We start from the raw sequence: 26,509 nt of genomic DNA, 5'->3' as shown, positions 1-26,509 counted from the left end.
CCAACTGTAGAATTTGAGCAGAGCTCAAAGGAGACTCCCTAGCACAACGTGCGGTAGAAAATCTGAGGGGCAGAAGGTTCTCTCAGGAGTGTTCTAGAGGGTGAGAGGCTCTGATTGGTTCAGAGACAAATGTGGTCCTTTTTTACATAACGAAGGTTATAGGTTGCAAAGGAAAATGGGCCTAGGCCTTTTTTCAGTTTGCTATACTACTAAGCAATGCTTTTTTATGTACCGGAGACTCCCGTCTCGGCGACGGGGAATGATTCAGGCATGTGAATCTATGAAAGCTCCAATACTGGAGTAATGTTATTTATCTGTATTTTTTTCCTATGCACACTTTGAAGCTTGAGCCATGCCAGGTGTTTGAGGGGCTTTGATTGAGCGCTCAGGCACTAAGGCTGAAGCCCGACAAAGTGCCTGTCAGTGGGTTGGCCTCTCTGCAGAGCACACAGAACAATGTTTGTGTATTCCATTTGCAACTGAAATTCTGTGGTTATGTGTGTGAAGGGGGTACACTGATGTCAAAATATTTGCAAGGCAAAAGTAAGAGAAATGAAAGTGCTTACATTTGAGGGAGTGCAGTGCATGTTGGGGGGCGGTAAAATGACAGAGACGCGAGGAAGGGCATTCGGGGAAGAGTGAAAAGAGGATGCTGAAGAGGAAAGAGAGGGGGTTGAAAATGTGCAGATGGACAAGATATGCAGAGAAAAAGAGGATACATATCTAACAAAAAGCACACATAATTGAAGGCCAAAACTCCTTCCACAGGCCTCAATGCTATTTAATTCACAGACTCACTATTTCAGAATTTAAACATTTCCAATATTAATTATTTATAAGAAATCATTGTTGTTACTCATTTATCTTAAACAGCTAACACCCAGTGACAAAGCCAATCAAACTGACTGGCTTTAGGTGTATGTCAGTTGCTGTGCCATTTATCTAGATTAAATTACATCTCAGAGAGAAACCAAAATACCGGTCTGATGGCACACTATGGGAATCACAAAAATGTATTTGGCATGTTCCTTCTTTTGCTCCTTTTTCTCCAAAGTCTACATTATTCTCGTTCCTTTTTGGTCTTTTAGCCCTCTAATATTTTTCTCCACTAATTCCTCCGCCTGTTTTTTTCCCCTTTTTTCTCATGCCACTTTTTCTTTCCCTTTCTCTCGCTCCCATCTCTTTTCCATTTCTCTGTTGTTTTGGCCTTCTTTTTTCTCTTTTCCCTTGTCTCTACTCCGCTCTATTTTCTTTATCCGTCGTTCTTTTCTCTACCTGCGTTTCTCTCGTCTTCATGTACCCCTCTCCCCTCCCGTTTTTGTTCCTTACACCATAGACTTCCTTTTCTTGTTTCTCTTTCTTTTCTTCCTGTAGATAGCTTTCTCCATCTCTGTGTCTTTCTATCCTTCTTTTCAATAACCCCAATGCTTGACCCCTCCTTCTTTTCCTTCCTGCCTCGCAGCGCTCATCTGTTGCCCTGTCTTGACTACCTTTCCTCTCCCAAGAAAGTAGTGGCATTTACATACAGTACGGGACAAGAACCGTTAGGCCTTTTGAAAAGGTAATGAGGGTGGGAAATGGCCCCTACACAAGGCTTTACAGACCGTGAGAGAAAATAGGCCCGGGCACCAAAATAAAGGTGGTCCCCGTCACTGAATTAGGTAGCTAAGAAAATGTCCCACCTTTTCAAATTGGGGCAGTTTTTAACTTGTTAAGACAAGCAGTGTAGTGTAGGTGTTTTACAAGGTATAGTGGACTGCATGCATTGGTGCTTGCTGCAGGCATTGTTTGATACCAGAGAAATTAACAGTAAAATCGGGTCACCAGACTCTAGAGCAGGCCCACAAAAAGCCAAAAAGATGGTCCCCACACTGACCTAAAATACCAGCTCTTCTGGCACTGCCTGATTACCATACACTGTATAGACCTGCTACTGCCCTGGGCTGTGGTAATGAGAGAAAGGGTACTGAGCCCCATGCATGGCATTTTTATTTCCAATTCCGTAGGTGGGGGTACTGCCACCTCCCCTCTCCACTCAGTGTAGCTGGAATTACACAACAAGAGCCTGACACACGGAAGGCTCCATGGATGCACAGCTCTTCAACCCTTAATTGTAAATCTTCGGGCGTGTTTCCTTGTCTTCACAAGCAGCACCCCTAATGAGGCGGCAAGAGGTGCACAAACAGTGCCCTGACACCGGTAGATAGACTGGCTGCTCTTGCACCTTAATGTGCGTGCTTCTTGCACTCCACGCACATGATTTCATGTGCATTGCAGGACTGTCAGACAGGCACATGGCTGGTCCGGAATGGTAAAGAAAGGAATAGTTGGACAAAGATCAGCAGCGGATGCACAGACCTGGGTCCCCAACCCCAGAGGGGGGCACCTCTCTCCCTCACCTGCAGCTTGCACGAACAGCCTCCAGCCACCCACTTGGACCAGCTGCCACATCGCTGACAGAAATATGCCATTTGCCATGAGGAGGGTTATGTGGTAACCTTGAAAACGGGTGTGGTGGACTGCATGGTGGCGGTAGTACCTGTACTGGGCCAATATCACCTTCACTCAGTCCAGAATATCTCCACACACTTGTTCGGGATGCGCAGCTAAGTGCAAGTCAGCTTATTATATACACCAAGAAAGAGGTGCTGACGCAAGTTTGCAGCGTCAATACGAGCACTATGGCTGAGTGATTAGAGAGGTAGTAGGCCATGTTAGTAGAAAGAGCACTACACATACCCTGCTGGGTCTATAAGGGACAGGTGTGTAGTGCATTTTCTTGAGCAGACATGCTTTCTGTATCACTATTGCCTTCAGGAAATGCAGCTTGCACTTTGGTCACCACTAATGACAGGTGGGCAGAGTGGGGTACCAGTGGCATCAGCAGAGGGGGAGCGGCAGATAAGATGTGTGTGCAGAGTCCACAGGGCTGCACTGGCCTCAGGGCTGCACTGGCCTCGGCTCTCGTGTGAGCCTTGATGACTTCATCAACCAATACAGTAAAGAGGCAGAGATGTGTTACAGGAAGAAAACACTTAGAGGTCCTGTTTCCATTGGTTGTATGTGCATGACTTGGGGGTCATTATGCAAGCAGACCAGTTAGAGTATTGGGCACATTTGTGATATGTTTCTAATATTTTCTTCACACTTGTGCTTTAAAATGCTATATTTGGATCCCGTTTTTGCAACAATTTGCAGTAAATATGTGGTGTAAAAGCCATCATTTGAATACATTTTTTACAAAATTTTTGTGCGGGGGGAGAACCCCCCGCACCCTCCTTTTTCAGTTCGGGCTCGCTCGCTACACTCGCTCCCACATTGTACTAGGGTACATTTATTCGCCCCACCACTTTAAAAATCCACCAGCCGCCAACCTTGTATAGCTGTGGATCTGACCAGTCAGGCTTATACAAGTGTAAAGCATTAAACAGCACCAAGACAGGCGTTTGGTACTTCTCCTTGCCTATTCAGCAAGGAACGATGTGAGAAACTGGCTGACCATTGTAGCACCCATTCAGCCTCTCATACTTCTGTTAGTGTAATTCCCTCTGGAGAGTTGGCCTACCTCATCTATGACAGGACCCAGCCTAAATTGGGCCTTGGCTAGGACTTTGTCTTTGCCGACCTTTTTTCCGCCCGCTACTTGGGACTGTGACGTACCAACCTCACCTAGCCCTGCTTTAGCTAGACTACGCCTAGCTTACCCACAGAGATTGCCCAACACTGGAGTAACCCCACCATGACCAACAGGGTCAGGGGGCCAAACTTGTCTCTCAGCATAGTGTCTGACCCCCTTGCCAAGACTAGCGCTGCCACAAAGGCAAGCAACAAACAGAGGCTACTGACAGCTATCAAAACCCAGAACGACACCCTAAGCTCTCCTCTGACAAGTAGATGTGCTCTGTACGGGTAACTGTAGGCTCTTGGAGCCACCATAACTTTTCAGAGTGGGGGCTACCACTTCAGGTGGTAGTCACCTTCCTTCCATTCCTCCCTTTGTCAGTTCAGGGGGGACACCCTGAATCTGAGCTGTCGCCTGACGCTCCATGAATAATTGGGCTGATTCACAGTCTTTCATGGGGCAGGAGAGGCTTCACCAGGGCCAGTCGTGGGTGCCTCCCCTACCTTGGTAAGTTGGTCCTGACTTCCTCGGTCTCCAGCTAAGAATGGCCTCCCCTTCTTACTTTTACTTCTTGTCTGAGGCCTACGTCGCCTAATCCTAGGGACAGGACCTCTAGAGTCCTTGGGACTGGCAGCACCCTGGGTGGCCGCCTCCCTTGGTTCCAAATTGACCTCTAGGAGGTCATTGCCTAGGAGGCAATCTAGGGGAGGTCAGGACTAACTACCACCCTATGCCAGCTAAGGGTACCCCCCTATTTCTAGGGAGATTTCTAGGGAGTCAGTGACTTGCCCTGGGACTGCCTTTACCCTTATTACCTCACCTGGCAGGTACTAGTTTGTGGACACTAACCGGTCCACCACTTTGGTGTGAATGGTGCCTGTGTCTCTCAGGGCAGTGCTTGGGATCCCATTTATCTTTATCTGGTTGAAGTGCCTACTAACACCCGCAGGGATCACCAGTTAACCACCTGGACCCTGCTTCCAGTTCAATGCCACTAGATCCTTCTCATCTGAGGTGCCCCCCTGAAAGGCTACAATAGCCACCCCTAACTGCTGACTGCTTCTAACTAAGAGTTTTTTCAGCCCCGTGTCCCCACTACTCTGCTTGCCAGAGGTGGGCTGGCTCTTCACCCCCTACTTAGGGTCTTGCGATTCTGAGGGAACCTCTTCGGTAGACTAACTACCTCCCTCCTTTCCCTTCTGTGGGCCTAATCCCCCCCTCTTGGGATCATCTCATTGGTTCTTCTTGGGTATTCCTGTTCGAACCAACTCACCTGCTACCTAGCCCAGCTCTCTGGGACTAGATTCCTTTGAGTCTACTAGATGCTGCAGTAATTTGTCTGAGGGCAATTTGTAACGGTGTGCTCCTTAACCAACAACATTTAAGAGTGTCTCATAGGTACTTACCTGGTACCCTAAATTCAGCTATCTATTGCCTTTACTTAGGCTTCTACAAAGTCCACTCAAGTCTGTGTTGCCCCCTTGTGTGTAGTCCTAAGCTTCTGCCTACACTCTTCAGGAGTAAATCCAAAGAGTTCTAAATATGCTACCTTCATGTTTGTGTAGGATTCTGCTGCCTAATTCTCAAGTGCAAGCAGTCTATCCCAACCAACTACTGGCACTAATCTCACGCAAGAAATATGGCAAATGGACTCGGTGACCACCAGGAAAAGCACACACAACCCTTCAGTGGATGAAAGTCGTTAGGAGCATACAATGTTGCTTCACCAACTTCAACATCAGTGTTAGACCTGTCATTCTTGGTGTGGTCTTACCCGTATGTTTTGGCCTTACCCTCCTGTTTTCTGAAATTTGTTTTTTTTACTTTAGGACTCTGTGCACTTTACCACTGCTAACCACTGCTAAAGTGCATGCGCTCTTTCCTTAAAACATTGTACAATTGGCTTTCATCTGATTGGCTTATTTAATTTACTTATAAGGCCCTAGTATATGGTACTACATGTATCCAGGGCCTGCACATTACATGCTACTAGTGGGCCTTCAGCACTCATTGTGCCACCCACTCAAGTGGCCCTTTGATGCCTCAAGCCTGCCAATGCAGCCTGTAGTGCAGTTTTAAACTGCCAAATTTGACCTTGCAAAATAAACCATTTTGCCACGCCTAAACTTTCCTTTTGTAAAAAATATATCACCCAAATGTAGGCCATAAAGAGTCCACAGGGCAGGGTGCATTGTATTTTAGAAGACATGTGTTTTTATGTTTAACATGTCCTGGGAGTGAAAAAAATGTTAAATTTGTTTTTCACTATTTAAGACCTGCCTCTCCCATTGGATAACATTGGGTTACCTTATTACATTTAATACGTACTAACTTTTGATGGGAGAACAGATATGAATATCAAGTTTGGACTCAAATGAATGGTAATTTAAAATGCTCTTTAATGATAAATGCAGATTGCAAGTAAACATTTTGAAAATGCCACTTTTGGAAAGTTGGTATTTTCTTGTCCTAACCATCAGGTGCCTTCTACATGGATCCTGTGTCACGTAAGTGTGAATAGCTTGGCTGTTGGGCATTGTGTATTCATCCCAGACAGTGAGACAAAGGGGGACTAGATGTTGGCAGGATGTGCATCCTGCCGGGTTTGTTGGGGCGGAGCTGTTCCCTGCCCCACATACGTTTCATAGGGATGCCTGCAGCACACAGATAAAGGGACCAGACAACAGTCTTTTGTCATACTAAACTACTTGGCTGGGGTAGGGAAAACGCTTTCAGAACCAGATGAGGAGGTGGCCAGGATGTCAACCCTACATCAAAGGCCGGCACCAGGTATAAATATTGGATCATCTGAACCACCTCTTCAGTACACTCCTGGACCTATGGACTACGGACAAAGGGTTGCCTTGTTCCCTAGGGGACTGCCCTGCTGCTTGAGGCCTACCTTGTTTTTCAGAGGCCTTCCATGCAGCTCCCAGAGGACTGATCTGCTGCTTTGGTCCTGCCCATATTTCTGGGACAGAAGACTGTACCTGCTCCCTTCAACCCAGCCTAACTTAAGTGACTCCAAGGGTCATTTGGCTGAGCTTCTGTCCTGAGATACAGGGACACAACAAGCTCCAGATGCCTCTCTGTAATGACCCAGCTGACCTACTGCAACTGGACAGAAACTGGACCTGCCTGAGCCCTGCTGACCTCTGCTAGAGTGAGGCTCTGATTCTCTAGGTGGTGCCTCCCCAGGCCCTGGACCCTTGTCTGACATCAGAATGCACTCCTCTACCATAAAAAGTGAAATCCTTAACTGGTCCATTCATGCCAAGACTCTGTCGCCTATGACAACCTCCAATGCATAGCTCCGCCGGAGACGACTGGTAACGCAAGCTCTGGACTTCGCAGTACAGCAACGATAGCCTGTGGTGACTGCCAATGCGAAGCTACATTGACGACCATCTACAATACTAGACCTGCTCTGCGCGATACAGTGACGACCATCTGCAATGCTCTCCCTGCTCCTCACGGTCTTCTTCAATGCACACAGAACTCTTTGTGCCAGACTTTGAGTAGATAACATTTTCAGCGGGACTAACCTTGTCCCTGAATAGAAAGTCAGGATACCTTTGCTCATCATGTGTGTCCCCAAAAGTGACAGGTGCCACGCCTCCTCGCTGTGTCCTTAAAAGTGACAGTGTGTGAGCAGAAAATATGTGGACATGATGTATGTGTGGAAGCCCTAACCGGAGCTGAGCTGTGGGGGTGTGGCAGAGGGTGTGTGTCAGAGCGTGAGACAGTGTTGAAGGCTGTGTTAGGCTAGCAGGGCATTTAGGTTATGTAAAGAAAAATGTGTGCGCAAAAAAGGGCCTTCATGTAAGAGGGAGATGTCTGGGCATGTTTAAAATGTGGGCTGCAGAGCTGTGACAGATTGTGCCTGAGCAGGCCGCCCCAAATCCCCACAACCCACGGCAGCAGGGATGCATAACACTATGGTTTGCGGCGCAGAGGTGTTTTTTTTTAAGTTTCTTTCTTTAGAAGCAGATGCTGCAATTTGAAATGCGTCCCAGCCGTAGCTGGTGGCCAAAAACTAACAGTTAGGCTCACAAGTCACGATGTAAAAACAAGGACAATTTCCCAGGTAAGGGCTCTGGCATGTAGGTGCCAAAGTGATAAAGTGACAACAGTTGTGAGCAGAGCAAAGCTGAGAAGAGGAAAAAAACTAATCAGCCAGTCCCAAGCTTCCCACAAGACTTAAAGGGTAGAGTACACTGGTGGGGTTATAAAAATCACCCCAGGGCAGGTCATGTACTGGTCATCCGGCATGTCCCTAAACTTCAGCCGGAGCCAGCCTTCCCAGGAGAATGAGTCCCAAACACAGCTGATTACGCAGCTCTTCCCAAGACAGGCAGTAGGTTTAATTAACAGATGTCAAAATGCTCATGGGTGTATCTAACAAACAAGGCCCCAGGGCAGGTCATGTACTGGTCATCCGGCATGTGCCTAAACTTCAGCCGGAGCCAGCCTTCCCAGGAGAATAAGTCCCAAACACAGCTGATTATGCAGCTCTTCCCAAGACAGGCTGTAGGTTTAATTACCAGATGTCAAAATGCTGATGGGTGTATCTAACAAACAAGGCCCCGGTTAGAAAATGTACCCTGGTCATCCGTCATGTCCCCAAACTTCAGCCCGAGCCATCCTTCCCATGAGAATGATTCCTAAGCACAGGTGATTATCCAGCTCTTCCCACGATAGGCCGTAGGTTTAATTAACAGATGTCAAAAGTTAAAGTGGCATATGGCATAAGCTGTACATCAGTCAGAAAATGTTCCCACCAATGGACCCCAAAACCTGGTTCTAAACCCTCCCCTCCATAATGAGTGGTGACCTAATTAGCATGCCAGGACAAGTATGAAAAGCACACTTTAGGGGTCAGCAGAAACAGCCATTCAAAAAACCATTTGGAACAACATCCAGGGATTGTTTTGCTGTACAGGTCCAGCCCAGGAATTGAAAGGGAATAATGGATCAGAGCAACTTCTCACAGATTGAAGCCGCATGCTACACACTGATGAAGGTAAATAAAATAGGGGTGGCGCAATGTTGCATGTTTAAGGATGTAAGGTTTTATTTAAAGTATTGGGGCAATGCATTTAAGGTGAAACATTTAAGGTGAACAATGCTGGAGTTTTAAAATGGTACTTAGCGCTATGTAGGATTGTGTTTACGCTGTTGTACTTATTGTTTAAAGCGTTGTGGCCTACTGGTTAATGTGAATATTTTTAGAGGCACATGGGGTGGAATAATGTTGTAATTTTAAATGTTACTTAATACATTTGGGGGGATGTATTTAAGATGCATAAGACAGAGGCGCTAGTAGGCTACGTGCAGAGGAAAACATATATTTTACAACCCCTAGAAACATTTTACAGTTTGGGGGGTCCTGTAAGGTTGTCAGCACACACCTAAATAATATACATTGTATACAGATCAAAATAAAAGAAATAATACAGTTTTGTACTCACCATGATGTGTCCTTTGTGGAGTGTCCTGTTGTGGGTTCTTTGGATGGTTCTATGCCATGAGGAGTGCAGGGGTGCTGGGGTTTCATTATGGCGCAGGCATGACGGCTGGGGTAGTTGTCCATGGCATGGTGGGATTGCGATGCTGTGTGGCATGGTTAGGCGTGGGGCTGGAGTCACTGGGCCCCAGAGTTAACCCTGTAACCCAGATCCCTCTGAGGGTCAGGGGTGGCTCTGGGACGATGGAGGTATGGGCCATTGTGGGGGCCCAGGCCCTGAAGTTGTTTACGACCCCAGAGCACATTGAGGAATGGCCGGTGCTCTGTGGTCGGGGTGCTGATGCCGATTGCAGGATCCGTGGTGGGGGGCGGCGGTCCTGAGATTTAAAATAATACAGCCCTTAGAGGCCGCTGTGCCCCTGACAGGTCGTGGGATAGAGTGAGGCAGGGTCCGATGTCTTGGACCAACCCAAGAGCCCCTCGGCGATCCTGGAGTGCTCTGGCTCAGAGTGCGGCATGGTCGGCTGTGTGTGGGGGTCACAGGCCCAAGCATATTTTAAATAAAGCCCCCGGAGCACGCTGAGGTCCATGCGGTGCTCCAGGGTTGGGGGCAGAGTGCCGCTTGGTCTGCTGTGTGGGGAGCGCAGGCCACAGCATATTTTTTAAATAAATCCCCAGCCCCCGGAGCACACTGAGGTGTTACGGTGCTCCGGGGTTGTGGGCTGAGTGCAGCATGGGCCGATGTGTGGGGAGCGCAAGCACCAGCATGTTTTTTAAATAAATCCCCCAGGGCACGCCGAGTTGTTACGGTGCTCCGGGGTTGTGGGTCGAGTGCGGCCATGGGGTGGTGTGGGGCTCGCGGCCCCCTGTATTTATAAAGGCCCCAGAGCACGCTGTCCATTGGCGGTGCTCTGGGGATTGCGGCAGAATTGTTTTTAAAATAGAACCACCCTAGAGACCGTTGTGCTCCATGAGGAGCTCCGGGGGTGGCTTGTGCGGGCAATGTCCTGGTTTAGGCATTGGCCTAATGATTTTTTCCAGCTACACTTCCAGGGACAGGGTTTTGACAGTCCTTTGTTCACCAAACGAAGGTCCCTCAATGTGTTTGATGAGTAAGGCTGAACTAGTCACCAATGGCACTTTCAGAGTCATAGCCCTCATTGTACGGGGTCGTGAGGGGGGTGTTTCCAGGCCTTTAAAGAGCGTCCTATACAGCAAGATAATTGGTAAGAAACAACGTTGGCTGCTCATCTTTAACAACGGAGCAGCCAACACCTGTCTGGCGGCCAGCATCGTGGGGTTGCTGATGGGGCGCAACACCACCGACGCGGTCATCCTGTCTAGAGCGGCTGCAACCCATGAGGTTCTTGAAATACCTTCAGACTGCATGGCCGGCTATGGCGACATAGGTCTTTTTGAGAACTTTTTTGCTGTTGCGGTGAAAGTTCTTTATCACAACGGTTCTTGGAAGTACTTTACAACCGGGGGACGTGTGAAAAACAAGACCGTATATGTCCTTCACCACGAAGATCACTTTTACGGTGTCTTGAACCTTAAAAGTTTTCTGGGAGTCAAGTACGTGTGCACACATTGTGACCATATACACAACACTAAGGCACATCATCAGTGTGGAATACACTGTAAGATTTGTCAGAGGGACGGTTGCGTCGTCGACGTTGCCCTGAATATGAGGTGCCGCAACTGTAAGATGTTTTGTCGCTCGCAAGACTGCTTGAGCATTCACCGCAAAGCTGTTAAATGCATCCCTAAGATGGATTGCCGAGAGTGCGGATGGTATGTGGCGACAGATCACAACTTCAGAGGCATGAAATGCCCGAGGTGTCAGACTCCATGTAGGGTAGGAATTGTACACCGGTGTTACATGGTTAAAGGCAGACCCCAGACCAAAACCGAAGACTACATAGTGTTTGATATAGAGTGCACACAAGAGAAAGGGGTACACCAACCTAACTATATTTACGCACACCATCTAACTTCCGTTGACTGCTGGGAGTTTGAGGGGCGAACGTGCGTTGATTTCCTTAATACAGTAATTCAATCCAAATTCAAAGGTTATACCATGCTGGCCCATAACTCAAAAGCATTCGACTCATTCTTTATTTTACAAAATATGATTCGTGAAAAGGTACAAGTAGAACTCATCACTCAAGGTTCCAAGCTGATGTTGTCAAATGACAAAGACGGTCGAATACATAGACCCTTTTCAAAACATCACATTAGCCTCCATGTGTATGTTCATCTACAAACACATGTTTTTAAGACCAAAAAGTATTGCTCTAGTGCCGCCAGACCTCTATAACGGTAAACAGAAACGTTATTCAACCCTGTCTATCCAATGGCTCATGTGCGTCCCTGAGAAGGAAGACATACATATTCAGCACGCCTTACAGGGTGGGGAATACCACCTGGGTCTCTACTAACTGGATGGGTACGCTGTAATGAAGGGAGTGCCGATGGCCTTTGAATACAACGTCTGTTTTTACCACGGCTGCCCTCAGTGTTACAAACCCCACGAGTTTAACAGACTGATAGGTGCTAAATTTGAGCACTTACACAGACGTACTCTGATGAGGGCGCAGTATGTTGAAAAATGTGGCTATGCTATGAGGGTCCAATGGGAGCATGAGTGGTTAGATATGCTAACAACTGACACAGCAAAGCCACATTTTTCAGCATACTGGGCCCTCATCAGAGTACGTCTGTGTAAGTGCTCAAATTTAGCACTCATCAGTCTGTTAAACTCGTGGGATTTGTAAAAATAGCTGTTGTATTCAAAGGCCGTTGGCACTCCCTTAATTACAGCGTATCCATCCAGGTAGTAGGGACCCAGGCGGCATTCACCACCCTGTAAGGCATGCTGAATATGTATGTCTTCCTTCTCAGAGACGTGCAGGAGCCATTGGATAAACGGGGTTGAATAACGTTTCTGTCTCCCTCCCTCTGTCTGTTGCCCTCCTCCCTCTATCTCTCCCTCTCTCTATCTCTCCCTCCCCCTCTCTCTGTCTCCCTCCCTCTCTCTGTCTCCCTCCCTCTCCCTCTGTCTCCCTCCCTCTATCTCCCTCCCTCTGTCTGTCTCCCTCCCTCTGTCTGTCTCCCTCCCTCTGTCTCCCTCCCTCTGTCTGTCGCTCTCCTCCCTCTCTCTATCTCTCCCTCCCTCTCTCTATCTCTCCCTCTCTCTATCTCTCCCTCCCTCTCGCTATCACCCTCTATCTCTCTCTCCCTCCCTCTCTGTCTCCCTCCCTCTCTCTGTCTCCCTCTGTCTCCCTCTCTCTGTCTCCCTCCCTCTCCCTCTGTCTCCCTCCCTCTGTCTCCCTCTGTCTCCCTCCCTCTGCCTCTTGCCCTCCTCTCTGTAACTCTCCCTCTCTCTATCTCTCCCTCTCTCTATCTCTCCCTCCCTCTCTCTCTCTGTCTCCCTCCCTCTCTCTGTCTCCCTCCCTTTCCCTCTGTCTCCCTCCCTCTATCTCCCTCCCTCTGTCTGTCTCCCTCCCTCTGTCTCCCTCTGTCTGTCTCCCTCCCTCTGTCTGTCTGTCGCTCTCCTCCCTCTCTCTATCTCTCCCTCCCTCTCTCTATCTCTCCCTCCCTCTCTCTCTCTGTCTCCCTCCCTCTCTCTATCACCCTCTATCTCTCTCTCTCTCCCTCCCTCTCTGTCTCCCTCCCTCTCTCTGTCTCCCTCTCTCTCTCTCTCCCTCTGTCTCCCTCCTTCTATCTCCCTCCCTGTCTGTCTCCCTCTGTCTCCCTCCCTCTGTCTGTTGCCCTCCTCCCTCTATCTCTCCCTCTCTCTATCTCTCCCTCCCTCTCTCTCTGTCTCCCTCCCTCTCTCTGTCTCCCTCCCTTTCCCTCTGTCTCCCTCCCTCTATCTCCCTCCCTCTGTCTGTCTCCCTCCCTCTGTCTCCCTCTGTCTGTCTCCCTCCCTCTGTCTGTCGCTCTCCTCCCTCTCTCTATCTCTCCCTCCCTCTCTCTATCTCTCCCTCCCTCTCTCTCTGTCTCCCTCCCTCTCTCTATCACCCTCTATCTCTCTCTCTCTCTCCCTCCCTCTCTGTCTCCCTCCCTCTCTCTGTCTCCCTCTCTCTCTCTCTCCCTCTGTCTCCCTCCTTCTATCTCCCTCCCTGTCTGTCTCACTCCCTCTGTCTCCCTTCTCTGTCTGTCGCCCTCCTCCCTCTCTCTATCTCTCCCTCCCTCTCTCTATCTCTCCCGCCCTCTCTCTCTCCGCCTCCCTCCTTTTCTCTATCACTCTCTCTCTGTCCCCCTCTCTCTCTGTCTCCCTCTCTCTCTGTCTCTGTTTCCCTCCCTCTCTCTCCCTCCCTCTATCTCCCTCCCTTCCTCTGTCCCCCTCCGTCTGTCTCTCTCCGTCTGTCTCTGTCTCCCTCTGTCTTTTTCCCTCCGCCTCCCTCTGTCTCCCTCCCTCTGTCTGTCGCCCTCCTCCCTCTGTCTCCCTCTGTCTGTCTCCCTCCCTCTGTCAGTCTCCCTCTCTCTGTCTCCCTCTCTCTGTTTCCCTCTCTCTGTCTCCCTCCCTCTGTCTGTCTTCCTCTGGCTGTCTCCCTCCCTCGGGCTCCCTCTCTCTCTGTCTCCCTCTCTCTGTCTCTCTCTCTCTCTGTCTCCCTCCCTCTGTGTCTCCCTCCCTCTCTGTCCCCCTCTCTCTCTGTCTCCCTCTCTCTCTGTCTCCCTCTCTCTCTCTATCTCTGTCTCCCTCCCTCTGTCTCCCTCCCTCCATCTCCCTCACTCTGTCCCCATCTGTCTTCCTCTGTCACCTCACCCGCTGCTCTCACTCCCTGGTGCCCTCCTTCACCTCACCCGCTGCTCTCACACCCTGCTGTCCTCATCACCCTCTGTCACCTCACCGAGCGTGTGTCACCCCGGGCTGAGACTGCTTCCCGGGCGCACACACACAGCTGCACCCGAGTACTTCACAGGTATTTAAAATACCATTCACTTGTTAATGAGGCTTTGTTGTATTTCACCTCTTCTTAGCGCCCCTGTATCTCCACTCAATCAGAGGGGAGATGCAGGGGCGCTAAGAAGAGGTGAAATACAACAAAGCCTCATTAACAAGTGAATGGTCTTTAAAAGAATCGCCCAGCCCCCATAGCTCCGCGCTGCTGCAACCGGCGGTGTTTGCGGACACTGTTTTAAAAAAAAAAAAAGCACTGGTACGATGTCTGGAAGGTCCGTGGCCCGCCAAGGAAGGCTTGCCAAGCCGCTGAGTACCTGTGATCTAGGTACATGTTACATCTGTCAGCGATGTACAAACTGTAGGCACAACCTGTCTGCCACACAGCTAAACATCCTAGTTTAAGTTTGGGAAAACACCAATTCAAAAATGAAAACAATACCCGTGCATTTACGTTTACTTTTTTAATAAGAACCCACCCCTGATTCCTACCCACAAGCCCCAGCGCCTGTACAACCATAACCTATACACAAACCTATATAACAGGGTTGTGCAAGCTGCTCTCGGGAACCCTTTAATAATTCAGTGCTTTATAGAACAAGTTACTTACCTTCGGTAACGATATATCTGTAAGAAACATTAGTTAGTTAGATTCCTCACCTTAGAATATCCCCAGGTGTCAGGCTGGATCCGGAAAGATTTTTCGTCAGCAATACCCTTGCACGTCGCTAGGCGTCGTCTGCGGCACCGCGTCCGTCATCAGCGTCGTGATCGCCGGGATGACGTCGTCGGAATACTTAGACGCCGCCCTCGTGTGCTGACGTCAGTTCTTGAACATAGCTTTCCGTGCCAGGAACGCAGGGCCGTGCAAGAGACCGACACTGGTGCCAAGAATCTAGGGCCCTGAAAGGGATGACCTTAACCCTAGATATTGGTTCGCAGAATGGGGAGGGTGGGTGGGGCGGTGAGGAATCTAACGAATGAATGTTTCTTACAGCTATATCGTTACCGAGGGTAAGTAACTTGTTCATCTGAAAGAAACATGTTAGTTAGATTCCTGACCTTAGAATAGATACCCCAGCAATACCAACCCCGGGGGTGGGTCTGCGAACCAAGATCACACCAGGAAGTCCTGGAGAATGGAACGGCCAAAGAAGCCGTCTCTCCGGACTTGGCTGTCCAGGCAATAATGTTTGGCAAACGTGTGCAGCGAGGCCTACGTTGCTGCCTGGCAAATGTCCTGCAAGGGGACTCCCCGGCCCAGGGCAGTGGTCGCCGCTGTGGCCCGAGTGGAATGGGCCCTCAGTCCCACAGGGGGTTCCTTTTTAGCTAAGGAATAACAGGCCTTGATACTCAAAACAACCCACCGAGAGATGGTTCGCTTGTGCACCGCCCGCCCCTTCTTAGCGCCCACGTAGCCAACAAAGAGTTGGTCGTCCACCCGGAACTGTTTGGTGCGGTCCAGATAGAAGGACAGCACCCATTTTGGGTCCATACAGTGGAGCCTCTCTTCCTCTTTCGAGGGATGCGGAGGCGGAAAGAAGGTGGGCAGTGTAACAGACTGGCCGATGTGAAAAGCAGTTACCACCTTAGGGAGAAAGGAAGGCGAGTCCTGAGAACAACTTTATCCAGATGGACAGAAAGGAAAGGAGGATTAGAAGATAGAGCCTGGAGCTCACTCACCCTTCTAGCAGAGGTGATGGCAACCAGGAAAGCAGTCTTAAGAGTCAGAAGATGAAGGGGACAATTATGAAGTGGCTCAAAGGGAGCGCACGTCAAATAGGTCAACACTAGATTCAAATCCCACTGAGGCATTACGAAAGGGACAGGAGGAAACATGTGAGTAATGCCCTTAAAGAATCGAGAAACAACAGGGGATTTAAAAAGAGAAGGCTGATCAGAAAGCCGTAAGAAAGCAGAAATAGCTGAAAGGTATCCCTTGAGGGTGCCCAGAGCAGAGCCATGCTGGGCCATGGAAAGAAGAAAGAGGAGAACCTCAGAAAAAGGGGCAGAAAGGGGATCCACAGCCTTTGCTGTGCACCATGCCACAAATTTGTTCCACCTGCAGGCGTATACCGATTTTGTGGAGGGACGCCTGTCTGCCAGAATAACATTACAGACTTCAGGAGGCAAGTCAAATGGCATCAACTGCCGCCGCTCAATCTCCACGCATGGAGGTGGAGGCTGGAGAGGTTCGGGTGGAGGACGGTCCCCTGCTGCTGCGACAGAAGGTCCTCCTGAAGAGGCAGTCGAATCGGGGGATCGATCGATAGACTGAGTAGCTCGGGATACCAGTATCTTCGTGCCCAATCCGGAGCCACAAGGATGACTTGGGCCCAGTCGCTTGATCTTCTTCAGCACTCTGGGCAGAAGTGGTATAGGCAGAAAGGCGTACAACAGACCGCAACTCCGCTCGCGACGAAAAGCGTCTCCGAGCGAGTGCCACCTTGGAAATTCCAACGCGCAGAACTGCTGACATTGCGCGTTCTCTTCGGTGGCGAATAGATCTAACCAAGGCTCTTCCCACTGCCGAAAGAAGCATTGCGCCACGTCCGAGTTCAGACGCCATTCGTGATCCATCATGCACTGACAGCTGAGTTTGTCTGCCCAGGCGTTCAGAGAGCCCGCCAAGTGTTGAACCACCAGGGTGATGCCCTGATGTACCAGCCATGTCCAGAGGCGCAGAGCCTCCTGACAAAGGGTCCACGAACCCACCCCGCCCTGTTTGTTGCAATACCACATGGCGGTGGTGTTGTCAGTGAACACCTGCACTACACTTCCCCGAACAGAGGGAAGGAATGCCTTCAGTGCAAGCTGGATCGCCCGCAGCTCCAATAGGTTGATATGGAGCCGGGACTCCGCCGGAGACCAGAGGCCTCTGATCTCCGCCTCTCCCATGTTGTCCCCCCATCTCAGGAGGGACGCATCCGTCACTACTGTGTGCTCCGGTTGGGGAAGGGAGAGGGATCTGCCACTGACCCAATCGCGGTCCATGAGCCACCACTGCAACTGTCGTGCAGTGCCCTCTGAGATCAAGACATGGTCGGACAGGTTGCCCCGATGCTGGGCCCACTGAAACTTCAGGTCCCACTGCAGAGCCCGCATCCTTCACCTGGCGTGATGTACCAGCAGGATGCAGGAGGCCATCAGGCCCAGAAGCCGCAGCACCAACCTGACCAAAACCCGGGATAAAGGCCGAAAGATCGGAATCAGAGCCTGAATATCCCGAACCCGCTGTTCCGGAGGATAGACCCGGAACTGCGCCGAGTCCAGAACCGCTCCGATGAAGAGGAGCTTCTGGGAGGGATTCAAATGTGACTTCGGCATGTTGATGGAGAACCCCAGCGAATGCAGGAGGTCGGCCGTGGTCTGGAGGTGGGTGACGACTGTTTGGGCGAGCCAGCCTTTTACAACCAGTCGTCGAGATAGGGGAAGACTGGAACCCCTAATCTGCGCAGATGAGCTGCGACCACCGCCATCACTTTCGTGAACACCCGAGGGGCACTGGTGAGGCCAAAGTGGAGCACGGTAAACTGAAAGTGCTCGTGGCCTACCGTGAACCGCAGGTAATGCCGGTGGGCCGGCAGGACGGGGATGTGGAAATAAGTGTCCTGCAAGTCCAACGCTACCATCCAGTCTCCAGGGTCTAGGGCAGCCAGAACCTGAGCTAAGGTGAGCATTTTGAAGTTCTCCTTCCGGAGGAAGGCGTTGACGCTCCTGAGGTCCAAGATAGGGCGTAGGCCCCCTTTGCCCTTCTTGGGAACCAGAAAGTAGTGAGAATAACAACCCCGACCTACTCCTGGGCCAGGAATGTGCTCGATGGCCCCCTTGGCCAAGAGGGCCGTAACTTCCTCCTGCAGAAGTTGCAAGTGATCCCCCGACATGCGGTGGTACTGTGGTGGCATGGCTGGAGGGGTCGCCTTGAAGGGGAGGGAGTAGCCCCTTCATACGATTTGCAGCACCCACCTGTCCGATGTGATGGTACGCCAGTGGAGCAGGTGATGGCGAGCTCTGCCTCCCACTGGCGTGGAATGGGCCTGAAAGTTTGGACTAGGAGGGCTTTGAGGCAGATGCTGCTGGAGCAGATGTGGACGGACCAGCTCGTTGTCCCCCTGCTCCGCCTTGGCGGAATCCACGTCCACGAACGCGTTGAGGCTGGTTCTGCGGTCTGTGGCTAGACGGACGTGAGGGGGCGCCCCTTCCTTGGCCATGAAAGGGGCGAAAAGCAGATGTTTGAGGGCGCGGGGCCGAGAGGCCCAAGGACTTGGCCGTAGCCCTGGAGTCCTTAAAGCGCTCCAGCGCACTATCCGCTGTGTCACCAAAAAGGCGACGGACATCGAAGGGCATGAGGGTGCTCTGGACATTCCCAGGGAAGTGTGTGGATCTCAGCCAGGCGTGGCGACAAATCACCACCGTGGTCACAATTGCCCTGCCTAGCGAGTCCGTTGTGTCCAGTCCACATCGGATTGAATACCGTGCTGCACCCGCCCCTCGGCAAGAGCCTGGGCGAGCAGTGTCCGGGCCTCCTCCGGACACTGAGGCAGCATGTCCGCCACTGTATCCCACAAGGAGTGGGTGTAACGGTCCAAAAGGCACGCGGTGTTGATAGACCGCAACCCCAAACTAAGGGAGGAGAACAGCTTCTTCCCAAACTGTTCCAACCTTTTGGATTCCCGATCCGGGGGAGCGGACGGGAAGGCGGTCTGGGAGGTAGAGGCCTAGATAACCAGGCTCGCGGGCGTGGGGTGCACCGACAGAAAACTAGGGTCGCCCAGTGCAGGGCGGTGGCGCCGGGCCACGTTCTGGTCTACAGGAGGGACTGTGGAGGGCTTGGACCAGGTGCCCATCAGAACGTCGGTCAGTGCTTCATTGAACTGCAACAGAGGCTCCGAGGAGCTTACTGACGGTTGAAGCACTTCAGTGAGGAGATTAGTCCTCATGGCCACAGCAGGGAGCTCCAGCCCAAGGGCTTCGGCCGCCTTGCGCAGCACCACGGAATATGTAGCACCCTCCTCCGTAGCCACGGAGGGAGGAGAGATGAAGCCAGTGTCAGGGGAATGTCAAGACCACTGGCATCCCCCAGTTCTTCTGCCCAGTCCTGAGATAACTGGCACTGCTGTGCCAGAGGGTCCTCAGACCCCTCCCAGTCGTCCCTGTCATCCGACTCCTGGTATACAGGTGGAATGATCGGAGCCGGGCGGAAGATGAACCTGTCATCCATCGGCACCAGATACCGAGCCGGGCAGCGCCGCTCCGACGCTGGGCCCGGACCGGGACTAAAACTGGGGACGGCGTCGTCCGAAGGCAGCGTCGGGGGCAGCACCGAAGGGGGCAGCGCCAGGGACGGCACTGAAGGGGTCGGCGCCGGCAGAGGGCCGCAAGGTCGACTAGCGTCGACCGGGATCCAGGCCTGGATCCCGCGGGAGCCTGTGGCGTCGGGACCGAAGTCGACGACGGCGCCGGGCCGGGGCTGCCGGCGCGCTACGCCTCCCAGTCGAGCCTGCGGGGCCCGAAGGCGCGCCGGCAGGCGTCGACGGCGGAGCCAGACTCCTCATGGCCATGAGGAAGTCTCTGATCTCCGCCGGAGTCGCGTCAGACCCAGGGACCGGAGGGTATGGGGTCGGATGCGACTCCCGCAGCTCTGACTGAGCTGCGCGGGTGGTGCCACCCGAGCCCTCAGCCGAGTCGCGCGACCGGCGAAGGGAGTCGGAAGAGCGATGTCGCCTCTTCGACTTCTTGCTGCGCCTCGACTTACCGGAATGTGAGGACTTTGACCCCGACGAATGGTGATGACTGCGGCTCCGCGACCGGTCCCTCGACCTCCTCCTCGACCGGGACCTCGAGCGGCGCGGAGCCGACTGACAAATCTCGAGCAGCTTGCGGGACCGCTCCCGCCTAGCCTTCGAGGTCAAGGCCCAGCAGTCGAGGCACGACTCGGCATCATGGTCGACCCCAAGGCAGTAGAGACACCGGCGGTGATGGTCCGTGACCTACATCAGGCGGTGACAGGCGTCACTCGGTTTGAATCCAGGCATCCCTACCGGCACCAGAGTCGAGGTCGACTGGAAATGGAACCAAAAGAGTTCAAAAAGTTTAGTCAAAAAGTGACTAAAAGGGTATGCTCTTCCCGGATCTGCACTTACTGGCGCGGAAAAAAGAAGAACTGGGGAGGGCGGTGTCTAAGTACTCCGACGACGTCATCCCGGCGATCACGACGCCGACGACGGACGCGGAGCCGCAGACGACGCCTAGCGACGCGCAAGGGTATTGCTGACGAAAAATCTTTCCGGATCCAGCCTGACGCCTGGGGATATTCTAAGGTGAGGAATCTAACTAACGTGTTTCTTTCAGATTCAGGATTTTAACTTATAAACTACAAGTAGCAACAGGATATTTATCTGAAACTCAATGAGCAACGCTCATTCTTTGCAGCATGCATATAAAACATCTGGGGTATTTTATGATAAGTCACCCCCTCCACTTGCGAAAACACATGTCTCACCATAATGAACATTAATCACCTTTGGTATCTTGCCATTTATTTATTTACTTATTGCCTGGAAATTGCATGAGCCATGGTGTATGTCATCAGGCACTTTAAAAATACATAAATAAACTGCAATCCGGGGCCCTTTGAAAGACAGCATCCTGTTTATAGGTGGAGGGAGAGGGTGAGCTACAGCTGGAGAAGCGCTCTCCCTCTCCCTGAATGGCTGTGCAGTGCCCTTCACATTTAGTCATTTTATTTATTTATTTGTAGCCAGGGGGCTCTGCTTACATGGCCCCTGGCTGTATAATACCCAGCATTTATCGTTATTATTATTAATATTTTATTTATTTATTTATTTATTTATTTATTTATTTATTGGAAGCCTCTTGGGGCTGCAAACACCACAACCGCACAGCATCCCCTGGGGAATCCCTGCACAGAGAGGAAGGTCCCGGCGGCCATGACGCCGCCACCATCAGGACCCACGTGGGGCCCAAGGAATGCCTCCAACTGCCCCAGAACCCCTGAGCAGCGCCATCGGTAAGCGCGCTCTGAGGACATTGCTCCCCAATGCCTAAACCAGGCCATTGCCCGCACAAGCCACCCCCGGAGAACCGCATGGAGCACAACGATCTCTGGGGTGGTTCTATTTTAAAAATAATTCTGACGCAATCCCCAGAGCACCACCAGTGGACAGAGTGCTCTGGGGCCTTTGTAAATACAGGGGGCCGCGAGCCCCACACCACCCCATGGCCGCACTCGACCCGCAAACCCGGAGGACCGTAACACCTCGGCGTGCTCCGCTGGATTTATTTAAAAAACATGCTGGGGCTTGCGCTCCCCACACATCGGCCCATGCTGCACTCAGGCGGTGACAGGCGTCGCTCGGTTTGAATCCAGGCATCCCTACCGGCACCAGAGTCGAGGTCGACTGGAAATGGAACCAAAAGAGTTCAAAAAGTTTAGTCAAAAAGTGACTAAAAGGGTATGCTCTTCCCGGATCTGCACTTACTGGCGCGGAAAAAAGAAGAACTGGGGAGGGCGGTGTCTAAGTACTCCGACGACGTCATCGCGGCGATCACGACGCCGACGACGGACGCGGAGCCGCAGACGACGCCTAGCGACGCGCAAGGGTATTGCTGACGAAAAATCTTTCCGGATCCAGCCTGACGCCTGGGGATATTCTAAGGTGAGGAATCTAACTAACGTGTTTCTTTCAGATTCAGGATTTTAACTTATAAACTACAAGTAAATACAGGGGGCCGCGAGCCCCACACCACCCCATGGCCGCACTCGACCCACAAACCCGGAGGACCGTAACACCTCGGCGTGCTCCGCTGGATTTATTTAAAAAACATGCTGGGGCTTGCGCTCCCCACACATCGGCCCATGCTGCACTCGGCTCACAACCCCGGAGCACCGTAACACCTCAGCGTGCTCTAGGGGGTGGGGATTTATTTTTAAAATATGCTGCGGCCTGAGCTCCCCACACAGCGAACCAGCGGCACTCTGCCCCCAATCCTGTAGCACCGCACGGACCTCAGCGTGCTCCGGGGGCATTATTTAAAATATGCTGGGGCCTGTGACCCCCACACACAGCAGACCATGCAGCAGCGAGCACTTCAGCCTAATAATACATTAGCAGACGGGGGTTACTTTAGTGCACTCTAGGCTACGAGGGGGGCGGGGAGGTGTGTAACAGAAAAGATTTGTCTTGCTTCCTCCCCCTCCCTCAACCCAAATGAGTGACTTGTCTGTTTTCCCCCAGGTCACTGGCTGAGCTCCTTATTTTGAGGCTGGTGTGTGTTTTAGGAAGAGGTTATTCAATTTTTAGCTGCTGCTCTCTCCCTCGGAAACACGCTCTTGCTTGCGCGCACTCTCATCGAATCTCCCAGTGAAGCACCTCCTATAACCGCCATAGCACATCAGACACTGGTATTGGGGGAGGGGAGACTCCTCTTCGCGTTCCCTTCCCCCTCCGGCTCTGGGACTTCCCTTTCAATCAGTTTAACGTTTCTGTGTCAAAGGGAACGACCTCCTGGGCAGAGAGAGGGAGTTTGCAGCTGCCCACCTCCTGAATGGTTGACAGGATTTACAGAAGAGTTACCATGCCGGGTAAGTAAAAAAAAAAAAAGAGCCATCGAAAGAGTCTGGGTTGTGCATGAGTGTGCCTTTCTGCAAAGAACGTGACTCCCCCCTCCCACCGCTCCTACAAGTGAAAATCTGGGACTGGGATCCCTCCCTTGGGGTGTGAGAGGTGAGTTTTTAGAGCGCATATTTAGGGCTTGGTGCTCAGTTGTTTTTATGATGGGTGGAACAACTTTCAGACTGTGCCCCTTTATATATACTGGGTGTTCTGTTGGATGTTAATTGCGATCGATTTTTATTGCATCGCACGTGGACGTTGGGGCTACTGTTTCATTTATTGACATATTAACCGGAATAACTGTGATGGTTGCTCCCTGTGAGGTCGTTGTGAATTCGTGGTTCACGCGCAATTTAGTGCACGGGGGAAGGGAATAGGACTGCATTCGGTGACAGAGCAAAATGTGTTACTGTCCACGTTTTGCAAGAAAACTGGTATATTGTCACTTATTGCCTCACCCTTTGGCCATTGTTTACAAACGTATTTGAAGAATGCACCTTTTAAAGTATTGTTTGGTTTCAAGTTATTCACGCTGCTGATGGTGTGTGGAGTTTCCAGTCACCTGACCTTGGGTGGAGGCGAGGGGTGGAACCGATTTATTTACAGTACCCCGAGCAGCTTTTTGTGGCGGTTTAATTCTGCCCTTAAAACACACACATTGCATGAGGTTAACTGGCCAACTTCCAGCAGGCCAATGCAAAAGATCAGTGCGGTCTTTTACAGACTGAGTTTGATGGGGCCTATAAAAATTTAGTACTTAGATTCATAATTGAGTGACTGACTCTGCGTGCTGCATCAAAGTTGTTGTTTCTTGCTTTGACTAGGCAAAGTAATGATTTAGAGCTTTACTGGCTCTATGAGAAGCCCACGTCTCTTTCTACATTGTCACAATGTTGCTAGGGGCTAGAATGGCCAGGGAAGTTAGTTTGTTATTAAGTTAATCAGAGAACCACACAAAAAGTAGCCTGGCATGCACTGACCAATATTGACTGTGGACATATTGGGGATGTGTTGGAAAACACTTGGGTAATGAATATCTGTGATAGTGCTACCTGCCAGGAATCTAGCACTAATGCCATCGACATGTATTTGATACAAGTGTTTAAATAGCTTAGTTAAGCAGTTGCTTAAAATTTGTGTTGTCAGGCTGTGCCCTCGTGGTTGTGGACAATGGTTTAATCTCTTGGGCCTTGTGCCCTTGTTTTTTGTACTTTACTAAGGCAGAATATCTTAGCACTGGCAGATCAAGTGTTTGCAGGCCCTGCATTAATTTTTGTCCCATGATGCAGTACTTTTTGTGCAAAGTAAATATAACTTTACACCTATATAAGGGATCCACCAACAGCGAGTGGGCTACTTTTATGATGTGCTTGGTGTTGTCTGATCTGTTTATTCAAGGGCCAGTCTTGTTTCCTTATTTTATGTCTTGACCTTTAGGGTAGACCTGTGCAGACCCCATTGACATTACTTAGTTTGCCAGCCCATGCATTTAATCTGGTTACCTCCATTCTGCTCTTCATTTGAATGAGTACTAGTTCCTTCTGAAACAATTGTGCAGCACTCCAAGTCCACGGAAGCGGAATTAGTTTAACTAAATGCAGTCAGTGTGTGTGCACAGACTGACATGGCACCTATTAAGTCACGTTAGAGTGCTTTGTATGCATACGGTAGTTTAACCAGCTAACTACACCAAGGAGGTTGTATGATTAAAGTGCAAGATGGCGGAAGGATCAGAGTGCATAGGTTCAACTTTAAATCTAATATTTGAAAAGCCCGACAGGCGTAAAATTGGACCGTGAAATAACAGTGCAAAAACGGTAGTCCAAACGTTGGGGCAAATGTGAATGCAAAATTGCATCAATGCAGTCTTTGTCGAATTTTAACAGCATCTGTAATAAAGAGCTTAGAAGCAACAAAAAAAAAAAAATTACAATGCAACGGTCTCGGCATTGTTAAAGTTAGAGCTATTGGCATTGCTCATGACAATGCCGGTTTCTTTCAATGTTTTACCAAAGAAAAACATAAACAAAAAAAATGTCATGAGCAATGCTAATAGCTCTAACTTTACCAATGCCGAGACCATTGCATTGTAAATGCTTGTTTCCCCAGTTACTGGGCCTCCCAAACGTGCTGACCTTTCTGCTGCATTCCAACAGGGGCAAGGCTGTGGAACTGGCCCTATGTGCGGCTAAATAAGTTATCACTTCGAAATGGGGTACAGATAGGATGCCAGAACATGCTAAATGGCTATATAAGCTCTGGGTGGGGCTAATAGGAATGGAAAGCTCACTGTTTCACAGGAGAAGAAACAATCAAAATTCGACAAAATGTGGAGACCATGTGCACTATTCTTAACGCAAGACTTCCGAGAACAGATTTGCCCTAACTATCTGCGAGTGCTGCAGCTCACAATTAGCTAGGTCACACTGATTAGTGCAATTGGAGACTGACCTCAATGGAGATGACAACCTGCTGGTAATGGTCCAACACCACAAATCATTCACCTGTGTTCTCAACACTTATGGTCGGGACTATTATCTTCTTATTTCCTATACACCTCTGGCCTTCCCCAACACCCCTACCCAACATACCCCTTTGCTCCTTCGTGCCACACCTGATAACTCCCCCTCTTTCACTATTGTTGCACCTGACCGGCCATTGGATGTAGGTGAGACTGTGTTACTGGATAAAACAGATGAAAAGATTTGACCATAAAAAGCTCTTCTAGTGACTCGTCTTTGGCATTACAAATCAACCAAGGCTCCTCCGCTTGAACTTTTAATTATTTTTTTCCGTACCAGCCATTAAAAAAATCTAGGGTTGGAGATAGATCATTTTACTATCTTAGACCACTACCTTGGTATAAACTAGGGTTACATCGATTAGTTCCTAGTTAGCTTTTAGTAAAGCATAAAAAACATAGGGCCAGATGTACTAAGGCTTTTTGGGGTTGAAAAGGGTCCAATTCGAAAACTTAGACCATTTGTGAAAACAAAATGGGTTTTTAGTATGTACCAAACACAAATTTTAAAATAATAACACATTGCGGAATTGGAATTTGGGCTTGCGAGTACATACCCAATCGGTATATGGAAGGGTTGTGTTTAGGGCGTCCCTTCTCCACATAGCGATTCAGAATGTAATAATGTTTAGTGACTGAAATCTGGTCGCAGAACATTAATCTTTTGCATACTACACAAAAGTAGTGGTAATCCATTTGTACGAGTAGGCAGTGGCCCTAAGGATCACTGCCTAGCCTTAAAACATGTTTGCAAAACTTTTTTTTTTATTTCTTCCCATTTTCCTTTAAGTAAAACTGGCTGCATTAAAAACAAAAATGATTGCTATATTTAAAAGCATTCACAGACAAGGTGGTCTGTTGACCCCAATAGCCCATCATCCTTGTGAATCATACTGGGTCACAGTTTGTGACCTATCTAACTAATATTCTTGAGGTAGGTTGAATTGCGTCCCACTACGATTCAGTGTTTTACGAGCTGACCAATTACTACATAGGTCCGTTTGCAGACTACCACACTTGTTGGAAAAAATATTGGTAACAAATTGCGACCAGTATATTGCCGACAGTTTTTAGTACATCTGCCCATTACTTCATCTGTTAAACAGTTCTCAAGGGTGGCTTTTTTATTTTTTGTTGGATGGTCTGTTTTGTGCTTTGGTCTTTAGTACTAAGATGCCCTGCTTAGATGAATGTGTGCTCTATAAGTCTGCATTCCATTCTATTCTACCTATCGGCATCTGTGGGCTCAAATTCACCAAAATAAATATCAAGATATAAGTTGGGAATCTGAACAAATACCTGTGTAACGCTGGATGTATGGAGTCTATACACATGCATCAAAAAGGAATATGGT

This window comes from Triturus cristatus, chromosome 7 (assembly GCF_964204655.1).
Source record: "Triturus cristatus chromosome 7, aTriCri1.1, whole genome shotgun sequence".
NCBI classification, from domain to species: domain Eukaryota; kingdom Metazoa; phylum Chordata; class Amphibia; order Caudata; family Salamandridae; genus Triturus; species Triturus cristatus.
The sequence above is the reverse complement of the archived record's forward strand: the minus strand, read 5'-3'. Positions refer to the sequence as shown.